Source organism: Pleurodeles waltl, chromosome 1_1, assembly GCF_031143425.1.
Source record: "Pleurodeles waltl isolate 20211129_DDA chromosome 1_1, aPleWal1.hap1.20221129, whole genome shotgun sequence".
Lineage (NCBI taxonomy): Eukaryota > Metazoa > Chordata > Amphibia > Caudata > Salamandridae > Pleurodeles > Pleurodeles waltl.
The window spans coordinates 565,498,777-565,521,492 of NC_090436.1; the positions used below are offsets into that span (position 1 = coordinate 565,498,777).

Below are 22,716 nucleotides of genomic sequence, written 5' to 3' on the forward strand. Positions count from 1 at the left end.
GTTTTACGATTTGTGGGCTGTTTTATTGCTGTGGGTAGTGGGTGGGTGTACCTATTTCCCAACTCTGTGATTCTCATTGTGTCAAATACAGAAGAATGACAGGCAAAGTCAGATCTGTTGAGGTTCATACCTTTGTTCTGCAGATCATGCAAGGATCTCATCGGCGAGTGCTTATTCTATTGAGCTGTGTAACTTCCTTGATGCAGGGGTAGCTCCTTCACAATGGCAAAGGAGCGTGGCCCCTCTGGCTGAGCCAGCAGCTGAAAAATAAAACGATAATTTGACTATTGTTTTTTTTTCAGCTGCTGGCTCAGCCAGTATGTGCAGGGAGGGGCAGGCTGGGCCATGGGAGGGGGGGTGGGAGTGGGAGTGCACCTGAGTGTGCATGTTAGTTTGGCCGTCCGTCTTAGGCCGGCCAAACTGACAAGCGCACTTAGGTTTCTCCAATCCAGCTGTGTGGCACAGCCGGGTTGGAGAAACTGCACAGGCTCCCATGCAGTGTCTGAGTGGCAGACCAAGCCACTCAGACCAATCCTGACTCTGATCTCATGCTAGGTATAGCGTGACAGCAGTGCCAGGATTGCATGTGTAACCTGTGCTAGTGTCCCAGGGATTGCTGGGACACCAACACCATAGAGGGAGGAGGGGCGAGGAGACAGCAGCAGCAAAGGTAAGGTTTTTTAAAATCATTATTATTTTATTCCTCCCACCCAACCCTCTCCTTGAGATTTGCAGCGGCTGCTTCATGACGATTTTATTCTTAAAGATATTGCATATTGTCCCAGATAAAAAAAATTCTGTATCACACTCTTCAATAAAATTATGTACAACAAATACTGAAGCAGTTTTATTTTTATGAAAAAATTTCTATAAAGAAGATGTGGGTATAACATTTAAAAATACAGATTTTGTCAAAAAAAACGTAGTCTAGTTTTGAATTATATATGGAGGCTCAGTCAGTGCTTAATTTTAGCCAGTGGTTGCCGGTAAGGGGCACCAGCACTTCTGCTGGCTCAGTCAGTGCTTAATTTTAGCCAGTGGGTGCCGGTAAGGGGCATCAGCACTTTTTTGGGGGGGCGGGCACATATATTTCTGCATCAGGCATTTACTGCAGGCAAAAGACACGTAGGGGAAAGATGGAGGAAGGAAGAGCAAGATGCAAAAGCGTCACAAAGGGAGAAAGCAGAACGCAGCAAAAGTGAGCTGAAGGGGAAGGGAGTGTCTGTAAACAGATTAAAGGGGGACGATATGGCTTTAGGATTACCTGCCTCAGCATTCTGTGCTCGCCCACTTAATTGCAGCAGCTGCTTGTTTCAGAGGAGCTTTGGGCAACATCACGTTTTTATGTATAAATTAAGCACTGGGCTCAGTTAATGGCCCTCGAGCAGAAAAGTAGGCTTGCCTTAGCTCTAAATAATCTCCTTCATAGCCGTTTTTTTTCTTTTTGTTTGTCCATCTCTTAAATAAAGCATTTGTCTTTGTAGAAATGTAACTTCCCACTTTGAGAATCACCTTTGAAAGGGAAAGTTTAGCTCGCTTCCACTAGATCTAGTTCTCAAGAAAGTAAGAAGTGCATAGATCAACAATATTGCTCTTAAACGGATGTTTATGCAATGATATTTTTATTTGGTGTTTCAAGGCTTTACATTACGTAGATATGGCACCGAAGGGCATCAGGTCATGAGACACACAAAGACGTGCCAACTAAATATTGTGAACACTAGAGAGAACACTAGTGTGATATTCAGGTGAACAGTAAAGTGATGGAGACTATAGTCAACAGAAGTCATTCAATATCCACCAATTAGGGCAACAGGATGATGTGTGCAAGTAGTACTCAATTACATGGGTGCTAGAAGGACACAACTGGTGGAGATGTAAGCTGTCGGAGACCGAGGGTCAGGTCTTCCTGGGGCAAGGTGTGGTGTTGGAATCATCCATGTAGGTGTAGCCTCGCTTTGGTGGACACAGGGAGGTATTTTGTAGTTCAGGCTTAGCAATACTTTGCAAGAGAAGAAGTGTGCTATATGTTAATGACTAGGATGGAAGTTTTGTCCGACCAAGAGGTGAATTCCGGACTTGTCTTGCCAAGTACATATTACCTCAATAACAACACGTTCCCATTGGCTCGAATCATCAGAGTTGCCTGAGTGCAGATTTTAAAGTTTAGGAGACTACAATATTGGCAGTCAGAGATGATAGATATGAACGATCAGGACGTGTGTGGATGAATTGTTCCAAGTGCTCTTTTTTTCTCAAGGCGCTTGTTGACAGAAGAAGGTAACTCGGCTTCGCACTAAGGCAGTACAAATATGTGTTAGCCATTAATGGTGGCGCAGAATTAGTAAGGGGCGTACATTGCACCACCCGCCCTTTTGTAGACTTTCACAAGATAACGGTTTTAAAATGTAATGCTTCTGTTAGTGCCAGAAGCAGAAACTGTTTCTGGATATTTTGTTTAAAAAGTCAGAATGCTTTCATTTGTTGTGTATTTTCAGAAACGTTTTTTTTTAAAAAAAAAACTCCTAAATCCTGGGTTTTATTTTACTCATCATTGTGTAAAGGAAAAAGGATTACAATTTGGTTGGATCATTAATTATGGAGAAAATGTTGTGAATGGGTGAATGTGACATTTATTTGAATATGAAGGCGCCGAGATCATCGGTATGGAAATCGCAGCACGCACGTGGTTAACTGGTAAAAGTTCTTGATTCTCTCTAGAGGCAGTTGTGCTTTGATTGATCTTTGCAGGGATGTGAATTTAATGTGCGTCCACACAGTGGCAGCCTGTATTATATCAAATTGTTCTAGGAGTGAACTCAATTATTTTAATGATCATAAATCTACAACAAAGTATGTGCCTCTCCACTGCTCCTGTGTGTGATTGTGTAATTAGAGCATTGTCATTTTGGTAGCTCCGCTGAACAGAATGGAGTGACAAAGGACAAATATTAGCAGTCCTGTCCAGCTTACCAATGCTTGCTTATTAACTTAGTTTCTTCTTTAATTTAAAATATTGTGCCCTCAGTGTGAAATATTCTAAAAGGTCGAAGGCCTTCTGCATCTGGGGTTGTAGGTCATTAAATGCCTCCAACCTGCTTAGCCTATAACTTGGGAAGATGACATTTAATGACCAGCATTGCCCTCAGTGCAGGTTGTGATGCTATAACTAACCCTCATTGCCCACTGATCACAGTCTTAACATCGCTTAACACCCTGTAAAGAGGTCGTTAACCTCTTTTTACTGCCTGCAAGGGGACGGTGAGAGGTTGACAATAGGGAAAGGAAATTGACAGCTGTTAAAATATGACAGAAAAAACTAAGAGCACCCACACCCTAATCTTACCAAATGTGGGTAGCAGCGTCAGCTGCCACAGATCACAAGGGGGTGGGGGCGATGAGGGAAATAAACAAAATTATAAAAAAATAAAACAACTTGCCTTTTCCTGCAGCTGCCGGCCGCCTCACTCTTCTTCTGATGGTGTTGGTGTCCCAGCAGTCCCTGGAACACCACCACAGGCTCCCCAAGCAATCTTGGCACTGCCCTCATGCTATACCTAGCATGAGAGCTGCACCAGGATTGGTCTGAGTGGCTTGTTGTGCCGCTTAGACACTGAGTGGGAGTCTGTGAAGTTTCTCCAACCAGTTTCTCCAACCCGGCTGGGATGGAAAAACCTAAGTGCGCATGTCAGTTTGGACGGCCTGAGACAGCCGGCCAAACTGACATGCGCTCTTAGTGCTCTGACTCCACTCCCTGCCTCCCTCCTCACATGGACCAGCATGCCCCTCCCTGCACATGCACATGCTGGCTGAGCCAGCAGCTGAAATATAAAATTATAATTTTTCAGCTGCTGGCTCTAAGCCAGGAGGGCGATGCTCCTTCGCCATTGCGAAAGGAGCCGCCTCTGGTGGGTAGACAGATAAACCATTTGCCTATCTACTATCTACTCTATGCGCCTCCTTTACCCTCTCACTGACCAGGTAAACATCATAAGCTGGAGTCCGTATTCTAAGCATTCTGTTCTTAGTTATAATGTCGAATTCAAGGTTGATATCACTAAAGAGACGCGCAGTACCATATATATAGTGAAAGCTACAACAGCAGGGCAGTACTTCAAACGTGTTTTTCTCCACCAGTTACAATGCTGCAATAAATATTGCTCTTATCGCACAGGTGATATTTATTAATGTCCACCCTGTTTTTCAGCCAGAGTCAATAGGGTCTTCCTCACACAGGGATGTCATGTTAGATTTTAATCCAGCATCTGCGGCACAGTGACATGCCATTCCTGACATGTATTCCTAACGGTGGATGCTGGGTACGCAACAGTGACTGGACTAGTCCTGCCATATTCCACTTCCTGAAGTGTAAATCATTCTGGGTTCGACTTATTACTTCTGTCTTACGCGGCTTACTGTTTCTATGGAAATTTAACCCAGAGGGTAGATGTTAAAAGAGAAAAATACATTTCTGCTGTTCGGCAGCGAATCCCTGCTCAAAATCAAGATACGTTTCTGCATAGAAGAAAGGAAGTGAAATAATTACAAACTGTATTTTCAGGTTGTATGCTGTAGTTCTTCAACAAGAGACTGTACAAAGCCAGATGCATGCATATTAGGTTTTTCAGTGTTTGTTCATGCAATGTTGGCCTGTGTCTATTTAATGTGAAACAAAGCTTGCATGAGGCAGAATGTTCTACAGTGTGGTTTACACCAGCATGGCCGTAAGTAACACCTCTCCGAGGCTAAGTGTACTCTATTATTTACTCCCACTTACCATGTTGTTGGTAGTTTTACTACGATCCCACACTCTCTGACTTGAATTTTGCGTTTTTCAGCAGCCCTTTGAATATAGTCACAGCTGTAATCTGTTGTGCGCGACTCTTCCAACCGTGGCATTGCCGTCCAGTTGCTCCAGTTTTGGGATAAGATAGTGTTCTAGAAATAAATTAAGAAAATATATTTTTGCTATATAAAACCATTGGTCTGGAGTTAAGTCATTGACTGTGTGCTTCTTTTATTGTCTGTGTGTGTACAACAAATGCTTTGCACTACCCTCTGATAAGCCTAACTGCTCAACCACACTACCACTAAATAGAGCATTAGTGTTATCTACTTTAGCCTCTGTTAAGCCTCTCGGGGAACCCCTGGACTCTGTGCACACTATATCTCATTTTGATATAGTATATGCAGAGCCAGCTGCCTACAGTTGTCCTAAAAGCATGCCTTTTAATGGTCTTAACCAAGACCGTGTTTTAGCTTGTGGTATTATCCCACCCCAGGTGCCAACTTGTTTTAATTGACTGTTCCATAGTTTACATTAAATTTGCTTGACTGTGAAATTAAAATTCAACATACGGAAATTCTAGAGAGTCATAATACTAAGGGCTGTTGTAACCTTTCAAGGGGATGCCAAGAAGTGCATGTTTGTTCTAAGACAGGGGGTCTAATCTTCACCCTGCATATCCTGTAGAGCTAGCCTCACGTTGCAAGATTGACTCAAGAGGCAGTTGTTCTTGTACCTAAATGGCATAAAATAGTAACAGCCAAACATTTTAAACCCAAAGTGGTGTTTAGGTAGAGTAAAAAACTGCCAAGAAATAGTGGAATAAATTGGAAAGGAAAAAAAAGAAGGGACCCACTGAAAAGATAATGGACATAGAAAAAGCTGGAACATTTACAAAACCGCCACAAAAATATGTAACAAAATATTCTTATAATGACCAAATAAATGCATCTTCAAGTTTAAAAAATATATATATATATTTAGAAATCTTTTTTTTTATTTTTTTTTTTAGACATTTCAGATGTTTGTGGGACTCCCATATACACAGGCGGATGCAACACAGACATCATTAAAATTCATTTGGTCACAGAATTACTTCTCACCTCTGTTGTAGTGTACAAAATGATCGCTGGACCCCAGTCCAGTGGCACGTAGATAAATATTCTGTTTTCAACCAATGACTCTCTGTCAGTCAATTTATATTTTTTCAAAATAAAAACCTACCTGGGAGATCCCGTTCATTCGTTCTGAAAGAACCCGTAAGTTATCTGTGCCACTAATCATTGATTTTGTAAGTGGCTCTCTTTTACACGACCCCCTATTTGAAAAGCCTCATTTGACACCCGCTCATCTCTATGTATAGCCCCATCATTAATGTCCTGTTTCATTAAAAACGCACACATCTACTGCTGCAGCTACTAATCAACAAAAGTGGTATATTGGGATAGTGGTAGCTCAGATTTTGCCCTGACAGGGGCATTGTTGTGGCTCATTTAGATTTATAGTGCAATATGCTGCAAGTTGTGTCTTTAGTGTGTGTTACCAGCATGCCCAGAGTACCTGAATGAGTGGCTGGGCATACTGCTTTCATCTAGTAAGAGCACCAGCGGTCATACAGAGGATGTTGAATCTGTTGTTTCCCCATGATGTGTGAGCTTTAGGAGTCCTGTTGCCGTTGCTTATCTTTCATGTTATTTCCAGTCTCTCCCTGAGCCTTCAGAGGATTGAGTGGCCTTCTTTCTTGTTCACAACAAAGAACAAAGACACCCAGGATATTATGTGATTGATCTGCTAGTGACTCAAATTGTATTTGAAATAATGACAATGATAGACAAAGGTCAAATGAGTGAGTTTACATTAATCAAAGGCCCAGTTCTTGATAACTGCCACAATCTGTAAACTCACAGATTGTCTTGCATCCTATTTTACCATTGATTGTGAATGTAATAATGATCAATATACAAACAGTTACAAAACCTTTTGTGTTTTTTCAATATTTTGTCAGTGGATAGTGAATCCATCGCGTAGCATTTAGTGAAATTTTGCTCCAGTTGTCTGGTGATGATTACTTTAGGAACTGTTGTGTCTTCACCGCCTATCCAATATAAGTATGGTCTGCAAAAATAGTCAGATTTTTTTCAAAGAGCCTGAGACTGTTATAGTTCACTGAAGGTTAGGTAAATACATTTTCATTTATATTAAGGCCCTATCTTTAACTCATAAATCACTAAATGCGGTTGCCTCTCCATACATAAAAATAAGATGCCTCTATACGTTGCCTGGCAATTTCTGAGATTTAGTGATTAGAATATACTTATTTCCAGATACAGACACTTCAGCATATGAACGCTCTGTCTTCTTTACAGCTGCTTGTGCCAGATCTTAAAGGCATCCAAGAATTACCAGTGTCCTCAGGATATTGAAACTCACGTTTATGGTTCTCCAGATCATTCAACCTAATTTAACGTTTCCATCACTTTCCAAATACCCAGATGAATTGGTTATATTATGACAGTGTGTAAGATGCTGTGTAACTATGTCACAGTGTTTGTGTGTGTGTGTGTGGTTGTGTGTATGTTTTAGTTTGTGAAGTAAAGTCAGTGTGAAAGAAACTGACAATTAGAGATTTGTTACTTGTCTTGTAATATTGACAATACCTGCCCAATTGCTAGGCATGTGAAACTGATGAGCTCTAATATTGAATCTCCAAAGCTGTTAAGTATTGTTAGAGCTTCAATTACTTAATGGGAATTCCATTACTTTGAGTTTTTATTCCTCATTTTGGTCATAGCTACATGAGGCATGTCTTCCTCCGCAAGTCAGCACTTCCATTAAGACAAACAACAAAGTGTAAGGCAAATTGTTAGCCTGTCCTACTACAATCGGCCATAAAATAGTCTCACCTATCCTCTAAACATCCTAAACATACAAAGCTGAACCAAAACCTTCTCCCCCCATTAAGTCCGCTTTACTAGCCATCCAGAGGGAAGGCAGGATGCGATAACCAAAATGAGTAATAAGAGTAATGGAATTACAGATAAGTAATTTAAGTAATACCACTTTCTCATTGTAATCATATGTGCATGCTGAATATCCACACACAAAACATCTGGGATATAATAGAAAAACAAACTGTAAGCAAGTTAAACTGCTCCATAACACAGATATTTACTGAAGAAAGAATCTCTACATATAAACTAATAGCAGAGAGCAGCAAATACTTAAGCATAGACACTATGCAACACTCTTTAATGTTTGACATAAATCAGAGGAGCAGAAGTAACCCCTCTGCAGGTCTCCACCAAATAAAGTTCTTGGGTGTTCACCAAATATGCCACCATACCTCTTGTAGATCTTCCCGGAATGGCCAACAAACTTTCTGGGTGTGGCAGACACAAGCAAAAAGAGAATTTATCCATCAACTTGAAGTCTAAGAGGAAACTTTGGCTACTCTTTTATGCTGAACCAAAATTTATGAAAAGTGAATTTGGCTGCCAAAAAGAATGAACCAAATGGAGCTGAATTAGGAACCCTTTTGATACACAAATTAGGAAACCCATTTTGCTCAGGAAAAGAAGAAAAATAAAACTCAAAGAGCAGTCTCCTGCTCAAAATAAAAATACAACGAAACCTTAGGGGAAAAAAAAAGAAGACTCCAACCTCAAGATGACTCTATCAGGAAAATAAATCAAAAAGAGGTATCTGCAAGAAAGAGAACCTAATTCTTCCAGTCTTCTAGCTGAAGAAATAGCCACTGGAATGCAGTCTGCATAGTAAGACGTCCGCTGACAGCAGTCTGTAGCGACTCAAATGGAGGAATTTTCAAACCTTCAGAACCAAAGCTTTATCGCAACTAGGACCTAAAGGTCTAAAATAAGTATGCTCATTAGACATACCCTTAAAGAGGACAAAGGCAAAATACTCACAATCTTCCACTGCATCCCAAGTATCTCTAACAGTCTTAATAGGAACTTATTGAGCCTAACTGGAAATCATCTTGGAGAAAAGAAAAGACATAAACACTCTACCAATTCAAGGAATCTAAGCCTATTGACTCATACCAAGACCTAACTATAGTCTATAGATGGAAATATTTCTTATGAGTAGAATGCCTTTCAGAAGCTTGTATTGATGTGACTAACTTGGTGGATAATCCCTTTCTCTGCAGACCAACCCACTCAACTTCAAAGCCTTTAAGCAAAATCAAATCAGGAATGTTAGTGGTGAAGCATACATTAAATAACACCCACTCCAGGCAAGTTCTCATCCAAGTCAGAAAAGAGAAAACCAGGAAGAGTTGGACCAAGCTGGAGTAATCAGAACTACGAAGCTGCCTCCTCCTTTAACCTCAACAAAACCTTCCAGTACATACAATTTCTGAAGAAAACTCTGCAGATTCAAGTGATCCAGATCTCACCACCCTCCCAAAATTTGGGGTTAATCTTCTCGTGAAGAGGTTAAACCAGTTAGCCAGTCTATCACACTGAGGAAGTTGACTCTGAGTGGCTTCCTCTGGCAGGTCCAGCACCTGCACAAACTCGGACTTCTGACATGTCTATCTGAGGAAGACGAACTAGGTTTTGTTACACGATCACGGGGAACTCGAGAACTGCATTAAGCAGGTCCTGTCTTATTTTAGCTTTTTCCTGTAGCGAGTGCTTTAACTGCTGCTTCCTCAATCCTGTTTTAGATGTCACTGGCAGATATTGTACCAGAGTTGTCACGACACTGAATAGAATATTGTATAGAAGCACCATTATTGCTTCTGGCTTCTCTATCACCAGAAGAAGACTCACAACTTATCTGGTTCTTCCTGGATGACCTCTTCCCTCCATATTAGAAAAGCAAAAAAAAAAAAAAAACATAATTGTGTGAGGTATTAAATAAAAAAACAAGACTTGAAAATCACCAATCCAATACCAGCCATAGAGCCAACCTGTAATTGTTATAAAAATCACTCAATCTTATTATATTAACACTTGTCTCTACTTTCTTTTTTTAATGACTAGTAGAAAATAACTTAAAAAGATCTGGAAAAAAAACGAATTTCAGCCATAAACCACAGTATCTTTCGTGAAATACTCTCTGTGATAGTTGAACTTCAAATGAAGTCATCTCAATGCAAGTCAGCTTCTAGGACAATAGCTCACATAATGCTGGCAAGTGCAATGATATCCACTTTCACCTAATGCCCATTTTTCCAAACGACAAGGAATCTGGAAGGTGATGCTGCCATTCACATACATTGCAAGGACAAAGTAGCGGGCGAGCATTGCCATCCTATGTCACCCTCCAGCAAACTCAGAAGTCACTTTGCCAAAGTTCAGGTAATGCAAAGACTAAAGGGGTACCCAGGTAACAGTGCAGCTTGTGCTCTGCATTTGGCTGAAATTTTGTTTCAGGAAACGTAATCCTGTCTCTGGCATTACTGCCTGTCAAAAGACTCAAAGGTAACAAGCATTTTCAATGCACTGGGTCCCGCATTTGCTTGAGTTAGAGCTATTAGCGTTGTAAAGAAAAAAAACGCAGCACAATCACACTATGTAAAATGCAGAGCGATCACGCTGCATAGAAAATAAACAGATAAAGTAGTCCAGACACCATGCTGAAAGCATCGAGCCTTGTATGTTTTTAGTAGTTTACTGGTGCTGTGTAGGCAGGCTAAACACCGGAAAAGGTATGACATAGGCATGCCTTTCACAAATGAAAGCAAACGGATTTTAAAAGGGAAGCCCACGAACCAATGTAAGTGACTGACGTGAAATGGGTGTGGTTGGAAGCCCAAAGAGAGATTACAGAATGGGACGGAGTGCTTTGCGCTCACCCATAAAAAGGAAGTGCTGGGAGTAAGCAGGGCTGTTTTATGCCCAGTGGGAGTAGGATGTACTACTGGTTTTGTCTTAAAGGCAGCGCCTGTCTGTAGTGGTGGACATGCCTCATACAGTTATGGATGAAATAAGAATGTGGCTGAAGAGGCAATGGGCATCAGAGAACCTTCAATAGGTATACCTTTAGCCATGCGCATGACAGTCAGTTGTTTGTCAGACACATGCATCCGTTATCTGTCGCTCAGATACTACAGCCTCTTGGTTTTGACTGGAACATTTATAGTTATGATGTCCTCTCCCGATGGGTCCAGCAAACTGCATCTTTGAGAGGATATCTTGGGCTATCTGGTTCAGAATTTCAAGCCACATAAAAGGTTAATATTCTGCACGTGTTGCACTTTTACCTTCACTATACAGTCAAACCTACTGATTTTTTTTTTGATTTTTTTTAAACGGTCAACCAGTGCAAGCTTCACGCTTGGAATGCTAATGCAGCAACCACAGCACCAAGTCTAAGCAGAAAATAGTAGGTGTTACGTCAGACTCATATCCTATCGCGCACCTACATTCTATGTAGCCATTGCTTAATTTGTAAATAAAAACGTGCCCAAAGCCCTCCTCTTAAACATGCGGCTGCTGCAATTAAATGTGGGAACACAGAATACTGAGACAGTGTGATCCTTAACACATCTCGGGCCTCTTCAATCCATGAAAGCCCCTCCCTGCCCCTCCAGCTCAGTCTAGCAGCTTCCTGCTTTCTCCCACTGTGACGCTTTTTCGTTTTTCCCTTCCACCCTCTTTCCCACATGTGTCTTTTGCTCGCAGCAAATGCTTGAGGCAGAAGTATAAGCCCCGGCCCGTGCCGGTGCTCAGCACCGGTAACAACAAGCACAAATTAAGCACTGTATGTAGCACGTCTTCATTTAATTGAATTGCACAAATCACCAGCGCTCAAAACAAAAATAAATGTATCCACTGGCATAGAAGGCAATAACTTTACCATAACGTCTATAAAATTGTTTTTTGCAAAAGGATTGCGTGTCCGTAGAGTTTCTTTGTGCCATATGCCATGTTTTAGTATTTCACTTCTGCCTTCCCAGTTTGAAAGTCCGTGTGATAGATGCAGTAATGATCCTGTGAGGTCTGCCTTCAATCAGTCTTAGAAAATGGCGGCTTTCCTGTTTTCTGGAAAGAAATAGGGTCATAAATTTGATAAACGTAAACAAATAAGTCATTTTTTACTGGCCGCCCGGGGTGACCTATCCGCCGTCCATGTTTGTTTATCAGGGTGTGGAGAACAGAATTCTGATCTTGAAACGCAAAATAATTACCACCTTTAGAAAGAACCAAATGTGCTTTTTGGCACTTTTTCTAGTAAAATTTTTCAACGAGAGACGCATCCAGCTTTTGATCAGCCGGTACTGGAAAACGAAAGCGTAAAATCAATCCATACTGTATTTAAGCCAGCGCCTTCGCAGACTGCAGAACATCAATGCGGGAGGCCAGCTTTCAATAAGAGATGCGCTCTGTGCGAGTTCTTGTAATCTCCGAATGATCCATTCAATTTACCTGACTACACGGAGGATGAATGATTAAATATTTGGATGTACACAGTGTTTGATTCTAGAAAGACATTCTGTGCACTGGCTAACCATGATGCGACAAATAGTAGTCGGAACAACGAATGCTGGAACCACGCAGGCCTAAACAACGCAGTCGGAACAACAACTGCGTTGTTACCACAAACACCTTTACCACAAATGCCTTAAGAACGTTTTTTCGTTGTATAGGCATTCCTGGTAAAGGTATGTGTGGAATGGCATGCGTGGTTACAGCATGCGACCCCCCCTGACCTCCACCCCTAAAACAATTGTACCCCAACCCCCGCCCCTGCCCCTAAAATCAATTCTACCCTTACCCCACTACCCCAACCCCAACTCCTAAAACTTTAACTACCCCGCGACTAAAAATACCACGGCCCTCCACCCCCTTAAAAACTAAAAATACCCCCACCCCGCCCCTAAAACTACTGCGACACCCCACCCCGTAAAACCTAAACTACTCCCACCACCCCTAAAAACTAAAAATACCCTGCCCCCACCCCACCCCGAAAACTACCACAACCCCCACCCCTAAAACAAAAACTACCCTGACCCCCTACCCCACTCCTAAAACTACCACAACCCCTCACCCCCCTAAAACCTAAACTACCCTGACACCTCACCCCTGCCCTTAAAAACTACCCCAACCCCGCAACACTGTCCCTAAAAAACTAACAGCAGCTCACCCCTAAAACTACCCCAACCCCACATACCTGACTACTGCTATCTCCCCACCCCCTCTAAAACTTAAACTAGCCTGACCTCCCCACCCCGCCCCTAAAACCTAAAAAAAAAATACCCCAACCCCCACCCCCAAAACTACTGCGACCCACCCTAAAACCTAAACTTCCCGGACCCCCCACCCTGCCCCTAAAAACAAAATATACCCCAACCCCCCACCCCTGCCCCAAAAAATTTAAAATACCCCGACCCCACCAACCCACCCCCAAAACTACCACAACCCCCAAACCCCCTAAAACCTAAACTACCCCTCACCCCGCCCTAAACACTACCTGACCCCGCCCCTAAAAAACTAAAAGTAGCCCCCCCTAAAACTACCCAAACCCTGCCCCAGTCCCACATACCTGACTACCGCTACCTCCACACCCCCCAAAACTAGCCTGACATCCCCACCCCGCCCCTAAAACCTAAAAAAAAAAACACCCCAGCCCCCCCCCCACTTACCTGACCGCGTCCTCCTCCAAAGCCGACTCCCTTCTTCTCTGCCTTAACCATGCATGCGCGTACTTCAGCACATGCGTGGTTAAGGCACAGAAGAACAAAGTAATGGTTAACGAAAGCGTTGTTCCGCTTTCGTTGTTCACGGCTTCATTCTTCCGGAGTCGTGGTTCGGGATGTTTCTTTGGTGTGGCTATACTACTGTAGGGTGCCGCGCACACTTCCCATTGCTGCCACCAATGTTACTGAATGTACCACTGAAGTCAGAGGGAGTGTGAGAAATCCAAGTGTTACACAAAGAAAGTGTAACAAATCACTTATGCCCAATTACCAGGAGAATGGTCCGAATGTAGTGGTACATTTTAGAGCGCAATGTTGCAATTATATTACTAAAGCATGTTGTGGTAGTGCTCTGTCATTTACCGATCAGAAACTTTACATTTAAGTTGCCACTAAATTTGCAGACATGCAGTTTGACTGATAAACTATGTTGCGCACAACAATAATGTGTGGAAACTGAGTTTAAGCGAATATTTATTATTTGTGCATCACCAAGCAAAGTGTTTTGAATTGTTTTGTTCCTATCAAAATCTTTGTCTCCGTCACACTTCCGATTGTTTTTTTTTTTTTTTAAATGCTTTTAGTGCTTTACTAACTGTTGATATTTTTTTAACTTTGCATGGTTCATTTTCAAGCATTTCAATTTTTCCTGTATGGTAAAAAAAATTACATTCTACAGCCCTTCCTTTCACACTTCTGAAACCCCAGCAAGATTGCCGCATAGTTCACTTTACAAAATCCTCTCACTTTGCAGTCAGAGAAAGAAAAGCATCAGTCTCTGTGATAAAAGTATAAGCAGCAATTTGTCACGATACATAGCCTGACATTCAGCCTCTATCTTTGAATAGCGAATGTGGTAAGCTAAAGGAATTGATGTAGATCTTCTCAGTCTTACCACCAATCCGTGTCGGCGGTGGGCACGAAAAGACTGTCAAGACAACAGTCTTCCACCTGCCGTATTAAAATGTATTGGTGCCGACCGCCATGACTGAGTGCTCCTCCTAGCTGTCAAGCTGGCGGGTTCCCACTGCCCGTTTTTAGATGTTACAGTCCTGCAGGTGGTGTGCTAACATTGGTTTGCCTGACAGAGGACACCGCTGCAGCTAGTGGACATCAGACAATGGCAGTGGCCATAGATTAGAGGTAAGTCACACACATTCACTCAACCCTTGCCATATGCGTTCCCCTGCATCACACAAAACACACCACATACAGACCAATATCCATTGGCATTCCAACACAACACGTACATGCCGCAAACACAAATACATGTGCATCCATGACACTACATACACACACTAGTGACACTGCACCCACATATGACACAACCAACACAACTACGCACTCATCTACACAAACCCACACAATCACAACTACACACCTCACAATAGCAACTGTCACACAACAATATGCCCCTAAATTCTGTACGCAGCAACACAACAGACAACACAACATACACAACAATGCCATATGCAAATGGTGTAAATACTGACACAGCCATATCACCTACTACACCTCCCTCCTCCTTACACTGCAATTGCATCACATTCACACATACACATACTGACTCATACACACAGCTCGAAGTACAACATGACAGGTACAGGTCCCCTTGCAATATGCACACTGCGGCAGAGACATTGTGATGCCAGCATTAATTTCTCAATGAATATTGATGCCATAATGACAATTGCATATGTGTTTGATATGTGTTGTGTACCACTGTGTCCCCACCCGTGTCTGACCCACCTGTGTCCCCAGCATATGCATGTCACAGTAATATAATAAAATTACTGTGATATGTATATGTCAGCAGTAGTCCCATGTCCATTCAGTGATCCCCCCCCAATGTACACAGAAAATGCGGGTTCCCTACCTTCGTGTCCAGCGACGGGGAACGGGGGTCGTGTTTTCTCTGTGTTCCTGTGGCAGCAGCGACAGAGGGTCCTGTCCGTTTGTGTCCAGCTGGAAAGTGAAGTAGAATCAGGAGGAAAGGTGAGTTTCCACTCCCTTCCCCAGCCCCCGTCTGCCAAGTCAGAAGTGGAGGTCAAACTGCCCCTTTATGCTTGGAGATTTGGCACATCCAAATCTGCTCGGCGGTAAGTGTGGCTGGACTCCTTCTTCAGCCACACTTTCCAATGGCGCAGTCGCTGCAGATAGGATTCCTTGGCAAAGTCAGCGGGACTTATGCAGGTTAAAGTCTCTGAACCCACCAACATCTAAATTGGGTGGGTGGACCACCCAGGCGGCGGGTGGGTTTTCTGTCGGAAATCCGAGGGCAGGACAGTTACTAGCAACATCTAAATGAGGCCCAAAATGTTTATTTTCATTTATTTGTTGCTCATTCACCTTCTGATTTCCAGCATGTGGTTTTATGGGGTTGCTGCAGTACCTCTTGCACCCTTTCTTCCAGTGCCTTGTTGCTCTTATTGTTGCCTGTAGCTAGACCTGAAGAGTTAGTGGATGTCTGCCCATGTGATTCGTTATGCACAGTTGCAGAATTAAGAGGATGGATTTATCTGGGACGCTATTTGCTGGTCGTTTGCTAATATGCATTTTTTCCTACAATTAAATAATGCTAAATTTGTTTAGGGAGTTTTGTGATTTTGGTCCGTAGCCGTTCTGCTGACCTCAAACCAGAAATCTATCACTTTAAAACATATACTTCTTCACTGCAGTTAATCATTCAATAGAATTTTTCTCAGAATATAATGTCATAAGCTTTTAGAGATAACGTATTTGTTTGTTGCATGTATATTCACTTGATTTTTGTTTGGAAAAATTCTTTACCTAAGCATTATTTTCTACAAATCACATTAGCTTTATTCAAATATGGTTATTTTTACAAAAGTCTCTTCAAACTTTCGATACTCTTGCAGAAAATGCATTTCTACCTATTATATTTGGTTTTAAATGAACTGAAATATCTATCATTCTATGTTTGCTTGTTTTTCTCTTGATGAGCATTCTTGAGATTTGTATTTTAGGGCTTTTTCTCTGCAAAACAAAATGTTTCTTATTTGTTTTCGTGAGGTTTTTCTCTGTAAGTGGACTCCAAAGTGTCTGTGGCATGCATAGGGGACATGGTAACCTAAACCTAGCCTCTTCAACATAAGAATAGATATAGATGATGCATAGCCAGTGGTCCTGGATTATGCTGCGGCAGGCAAAGAGTTTCCCTCCATCTCTTAATGACATGCTCATTGTTTCTTTTTATTTCCACTATCTAATTTCTGTATTTTTTCACTGTCCATTTTCCACCACAACGTCCTACATTTCAGTTTCCTTTCATTTGCTTGTCCACTAAGCTGGCCGTCTTTCATCTCAAATGTTGTCTCCAGTTAGCCCTCTTCACATGGGTGGTTGTGATGTGTTGTCCCAATCATGACTTTCTACCACTGAACTCACATCTATTTAGATGCTTTCCACAGATACAGTATGCAGTTGTTCACTTTAAGACTATGGGCCTGATTTAGATCCTGGTGGTAACGGCCCCGCCGTTGGTTTTCCGTAAGAAAACCCATCCGCCAGCTTGGCGGTCCACCCACCCGATTTAGAGGTTGGTGGTCCCATAGGCTATAAAGCGCACATGTCCCATTGTCTCCTCCAGGAAACTTCACCCACGCCAACAAAGCCATTGGAAATAGTGGCTGCCAGAAGGAAAGACATCACTGTAACCGCAAAGCAGAGTTCGATGTGCTTTCCCGCCAAGTCAACTGGGGCAGTGAGACTTTCACACCTGAGTTGGCGGATTGGAGGGGAAATGAAGTAAAAACCTACTTTATTTTCCTTATTCCACCTCCGTTTTTGACTGGACACGACTGGAAAGACCTTCCGTTTCTGCTGCCACTGGACCATGGAGCAAACACAAACCCCCAGCGCCAAACTCAAAGGTAGGAAAGTTGTGTGGCTACTGCACATAAGCTCGGGACCACTGCAGTCATATACATATCACCCTAATTCTTTTAAATTACTGTGACATGCAAATGTGAAGAACACAAAAGTCTCAGCCATGGATGGGGACACACTGGTACCAGACACATATTGCACACATACACAAATGTCATTTTGGTGTCAGTATTCATTGCCAAATTTATGCTGGCACCACAGTGACATTACACTACACTTGTCAACTATGTCCATGTGTGCATATTGCAAGGGGTCCTGTACCTATGATGTTGTGCTTCCAGTTGTGTATGTGAGTCAGTACATGTATGTGTGTGTGCGATTGGATTGGCTGGTTGAGGTGGAGGGAGGTTGAGTTGGTGATGTGGTTGTGTCAGAATGTGTGCCACTTGCATATGGGTCTGATGTGTATGTTTGTGTTTTGTTGTTTTGTGCACCATTCAGGTGAGTGTTGTTGTGTGGTGATCATTGTCATGATGTGTGTAGTTGTGCTTTTGTGTGAATGTTTGTGTAGGTGAGTGTGTAGTTGTGCTGGTTGTCATGGTTGTGCCATGTGTCGGTGTAATATCAATAGCGTATGTATGTTGTGTCATGAATGTATGGCAATGTGTGTTTTCAGCATGTACGTATTGTGTAGTGGTGTAATAGCAATGGACAATAGTGTGTTTGTGGTGTGTTGTGTAGTGTGCTGTGCAGAGGGACACATAGGCTAAGGTACAGAGTGTGTGTGAGTGACTTACCTCTATTACAAATCCACTGCCATTGTATGATGTCCAGTGAGTCCCGTGACGGCCTCCCTCTGTGAGCAGTCCACCGCCAGTAAGCTGCCTGTAGAACTGTAACATTTAAATATGGTTCAAGGTAACCCGCCAGCTTGATAGCTAGGAAGAGAACTCTGTCATGGCGATCAGCAGCTCAGCCACAATATATTTAAATATGGAGGTCGGAACACTGTCTACTTGACGGAGTACGTGGTGCACCAGATTGGCTTAATACTGTCAAGATCCAAATTGCAGCTGAAATATTAAAATATAAAACATACCTGCTGTGGTACTGAGGTACTAGCAGCAAGGCTGGCTTTAGCGCTGGTGGTGCGCAGTGTGACAATCATGCCCCCTTGTCGGAAACTGGCCCTTATTGCAGTTTTTGCTTGATATTGATGCTGACTTGACTGAGAGTGTGCTGGGATCTTGCTAACCAGGCCCAAGCACCAGTGTTCTTTCCCCAAAAATTTACCATTGTTTCCACAGTTGGCACACCCTCGCCACACAGTTAAGTCCCTTGTAAAAGGTACCCACTGCACCAGGGCCCTGTGGTCAGAGAAGGTCCCCAATGGCTGCAGCATGTATTATGCCACTGTAGGGGACCCCTCACCAAGCACATGTATACTGCCTTTGCAGCTTTTGTGTGCTGGTGTGGAGAAAATGGCAAATTCGACCTGGCACCTCTCTCCGGGTGCTATGCCCCAAAACAACTGCCTGTGGCATAGGTAAGACACCCGTCTAGCAGGCCCTGCAGCCCTAAGGCAGGGTGCACTATACCACAGGTGAGGGCATAGCTGCATGAGCAATATGCCCCTACAGTGTCTAAGTCAATTCTGAGACATTGTAAGTGCAGCGTAGCCATATTAAGTATATGGTCTGTGAGTTTGTCATTACACACTCCACAGTTCCAAAATGGCTTCACTGAATACTGGGAAGTTTGGTATCAAACTTCTCAGCACAGTAAACCCACACTGATGCCAGTGTTGGATTTATTCTAAAAAGTATCTTACCCAATTCTCTAGTGTAGGACTGACTGGTCTGCGCAGGCCTGCCACTATCCAACAAGTTTCTGACCCCATGGGGTGAGGGCCTTTGTGCTCTCTGAGGCCAGAAACAAAGCCTGCTCAGGGTGGAGGTGCTTCACACCTCCCCCCTTCAGGAACTGTAACACCTGGCATTGAGCCTCAAAGGCTCAGGCCTCATGTTACAGTGCCCCAGCGCACTCCAGCTAGTGCAGTTGCCTACCCCCGGACAAAGCCCCACTTTTGGCAACCAGTTCGGCAGGAAACTTAAGAAAAGCAAGGAGGAATGACCAATTCAGCTGGGACCACCCCTAAGGTGTCCAGCGCTGAAGCGACCCCCTCCCTGCAGAATCCTCCATCTTGGTTTGGAGGACGGGACCAATAGGGTTAGGTCTGTGTTCCCTCCCCCCCCCCCCCCCCCCAAATGGAGTGAACACAAGAAGGGTATAGCCACCCTCAGGGACAGTAGGCATTGGCTACTGACCTCTAACTTCTAAAACACCTCTAAATCTAGGATTTAAGGGCCTTCCTGAACCCAGCTCACCAGATTCCAGCCGACCTGACAAGAAAGAAGGACTGCTAAGCTGAAAGCCCATCAGAGAAGAAGTAAGATGACATCTAACTTGGCCCCAGCCCTACCGGCCTGTCTCCTGCTTCAAAGAACGTGGAAAAGAATAGCGACACATCCAGCAGGACCAACGACCTCTGCTAAGCCCCATAGGACTGCCCTGCACCCAAAAGGACCAAGAACTCCAGTGGACAGTGGCCCTGTCGTAGAAGAAACAATAACTAAGGACTCCAGCACCACTCCGAATGCACGAGTCCTGACCACTCTGCACCCGACACCCGTGTCCAGGTGGTCCAGCCGACTAAAGCGGGTCCCCAGGCGATTGCGAGCAAGTGCCCACCCTGGGTTGACCTTTCCACCCCTCCAAGACGACGCCTGTAGAGGGAATCCCGAGGACCCCCCTGACCGGGAAAGCTCCGGGCGAAGATATCCAATGCCTAAAGACCCACTGTACCCGCAGCCCCCAGGTCTTGGAGAAACCAACCTCCAGTGCAGCAACGTTCAGCAGGTGGCCATCCTCCCTGTCCAGCCTGTGGTTTGCCCGAGGCGACCCCCTGGACCTCGCCTGTAGCATCTGAGTGACCCCCTGGGTCACCTCATAGAGAACTATTGGAATCCTGTCACCTAGTATGCACCCTGCACCCGGACGCCCCGGTGCCCCAGAGGGTGTATGTTTGGTGCCTACTTGTGGCCCCTCCAGTGCTCCTCTAAACCCCCAGTTCTGCCCTCCGAAGTCGCAGGTCCTTATCAGCTTGCAGATCTGAAACGAAGTGCCCCCCAGGCTCAATAGGAGGCCATGTTTATGTTGCCTACACTTTGACCTCTGCACCTGGTCGGCCCGAGTAGCTGGTGGTGGGTGTTTGGGGTTAACTTGAACCCTGACCTGTGGACTTCCTAACCCCCGGAGACTGGAACTGTAAGTGTTATACTTACCTGTAAAATGATCTAACTTTTCTTCCCCCTCACTTCCCCCTCCCCCGGAACTGTTCAGAAAATTGCAGTGTCAAGTTTTGAAACAGATTATTGCAAGTATTTCAAAAACTGTATAACTTATCAATTTCAAACAAAGTACTGTAGATACATGTGTGAAATACAAATCTATTGAAGTACTTACCTGCATCTTGAATCTTGTGGTTCTAAAAATAAATTAAGAAAACCATTGATCTGTAGTTAAGTCATTGAATGTGTGCTTCCTCTGTTGTCTGTGTGTGTACAACAAATGCTTTGTCCCACTCTCTGACAAGCCTAACCGCTCGACCACCCTACCACAAAAGAGAGCATTAGTATTATCTACTTTAGCCTGTGGGAAACCCCTGGACTCTGTGCACACTATATCTCATTTCGATATAGTATATACAGGCCAGCTAACATATTTTATGCAGTTTGCATGCAGCTCTTAGATGATGTTTCGCAACAATTACTGTTCTATATTAAGGTAGTATTTTCTGAAGTTTGCTAACAAAAGAATCTCTGTGACAAAAGTAGTAATCCACTCAGCTATCCACATAGAATACAGATCTGTGATGTGGACTGTACACGTTCTTAGCAGCAGGCATATTAACCCTTTGCACTACCTTATGGCTAGCCAAAACTGCCACTAGGCAGAACTTCAGTCTCTCTCTCTCTAGCTAGAACTTTAATCACAAGAGGTATCATGACTTTTTTTCTATTACTGATTGAAAGCTGGACACAAGGAACTCAGCAGCAGGTGTTTTTAAATCCTAAGTCATTGATAAACACAACACCCTCGCTTGAGTTCAGCGCCCACCTCCCTAGGTCAGCGCCCACTGCGGCCTCACCAGTCGCACTGCCCTAAAGCCAGCCCTGCGTTGCCTTCTTTATTGTTTTTATTCGACAGAGAAGAAGTAGGGGCAAGCTTCTCAAGTAGGTTTTGAGATGCACGTTAAGAAATGTCTTTGCCACAGTCGGTTCTGCTGGCCAGTTAGGTCCTTTAACTCATTAGATCGGCCGAGGTAAATGCTGGTCTACTGATCCAAACTACAGTGTGTAGCATCATAAATACGAAGAAGTCCCTTATAATTTGACATTCTTGCTTTTTTGTGTCCTATTTAGCCTCACAAAATGTTCGTGAATTGCTCCCTGAAAGGCTACAGTATCCCAGCTGCAGCAGTCTCTTCCTTTACCATTTGCTGGCTGTGTATCCGCATTGCCTGTTGGACTGCTACACTGGTTCATCATATGTTTATGCTAGGTCTTCCTGCCCAGTCTCCTCACTTTAGTTATGCCTTATAGCACTTTTCAGTTCATAATTGATTTCTTTTTTCTGCAATTGTTCCTTCTTTCTTTCTAAATTCGTTTGTCATTCCCATATCCTACGTAGATTAAAACCTGCCGTTATTTTGATACAATTTGTTTGGACTGCAGTAAACCTTTATCATACCATACCCCTCTCTTCCGGGGGAGGCATGATTCTGTGCATGAGACCTTAATACATGTTCTCTTATTTTCCTCCCTTTGCCCTCAACACGTTTTGCGACCCCTGCTTTTCTCTTTGTTCCAATTACATCCCTCTTACAGTTTTAAAAGAAAATATAAATCAGTGTGCCGTTTTTCCCTATTAGTAGCAGGCCCCAGATAAACATATGACAATAATTAAACAGTTTCTGTAATTGGTTTACATTTTCACCACCATTCTTAGAACTCAGAGGTTTTACAAGCCATAAACAGCTTTATGTTCAACAATTAGCGAGCGAATGCTAAGCTACCTATAAGAAATTGTTCTACTGATGTCTATCACAGAGATAGGGTTCTTTCTAGAGTTAAGTACTCTATTAAAAGCTATGGAAGGAAATTGGGTGCTTTAATATCAATGACAACTATCAAATGAAATAAGAAGAAGAATTCAGTTCACCTTCCCCTTCACCCCGACTCAAACATTTAGGCACGCTTGCATGTCTACGGACCTGTCCTAGTACATGGTAGATGGAATGTCCTACATAATTCATGTGGAGATAGGGCAGTTCTGGTTCCTCTTGCTAAAG

The 22,716-nt window shown here is 43.3% G+C and overlaps 1 protein-coding gene across 15 annotated transcripts in view; it reads left to right on the plus strand.

Annotated features, from left to right (window-relative positions):
- Positions 1-22,716, plus strand: part of PAM (peptidylglycine alpha-amidating monooxygenase) — a 1,007,326-nt gene that overhangs the window by 353,732 nt on the left and 630,878 nt on the right. The gene's annotated exons all lie outside the window — the stretch shown is intronic.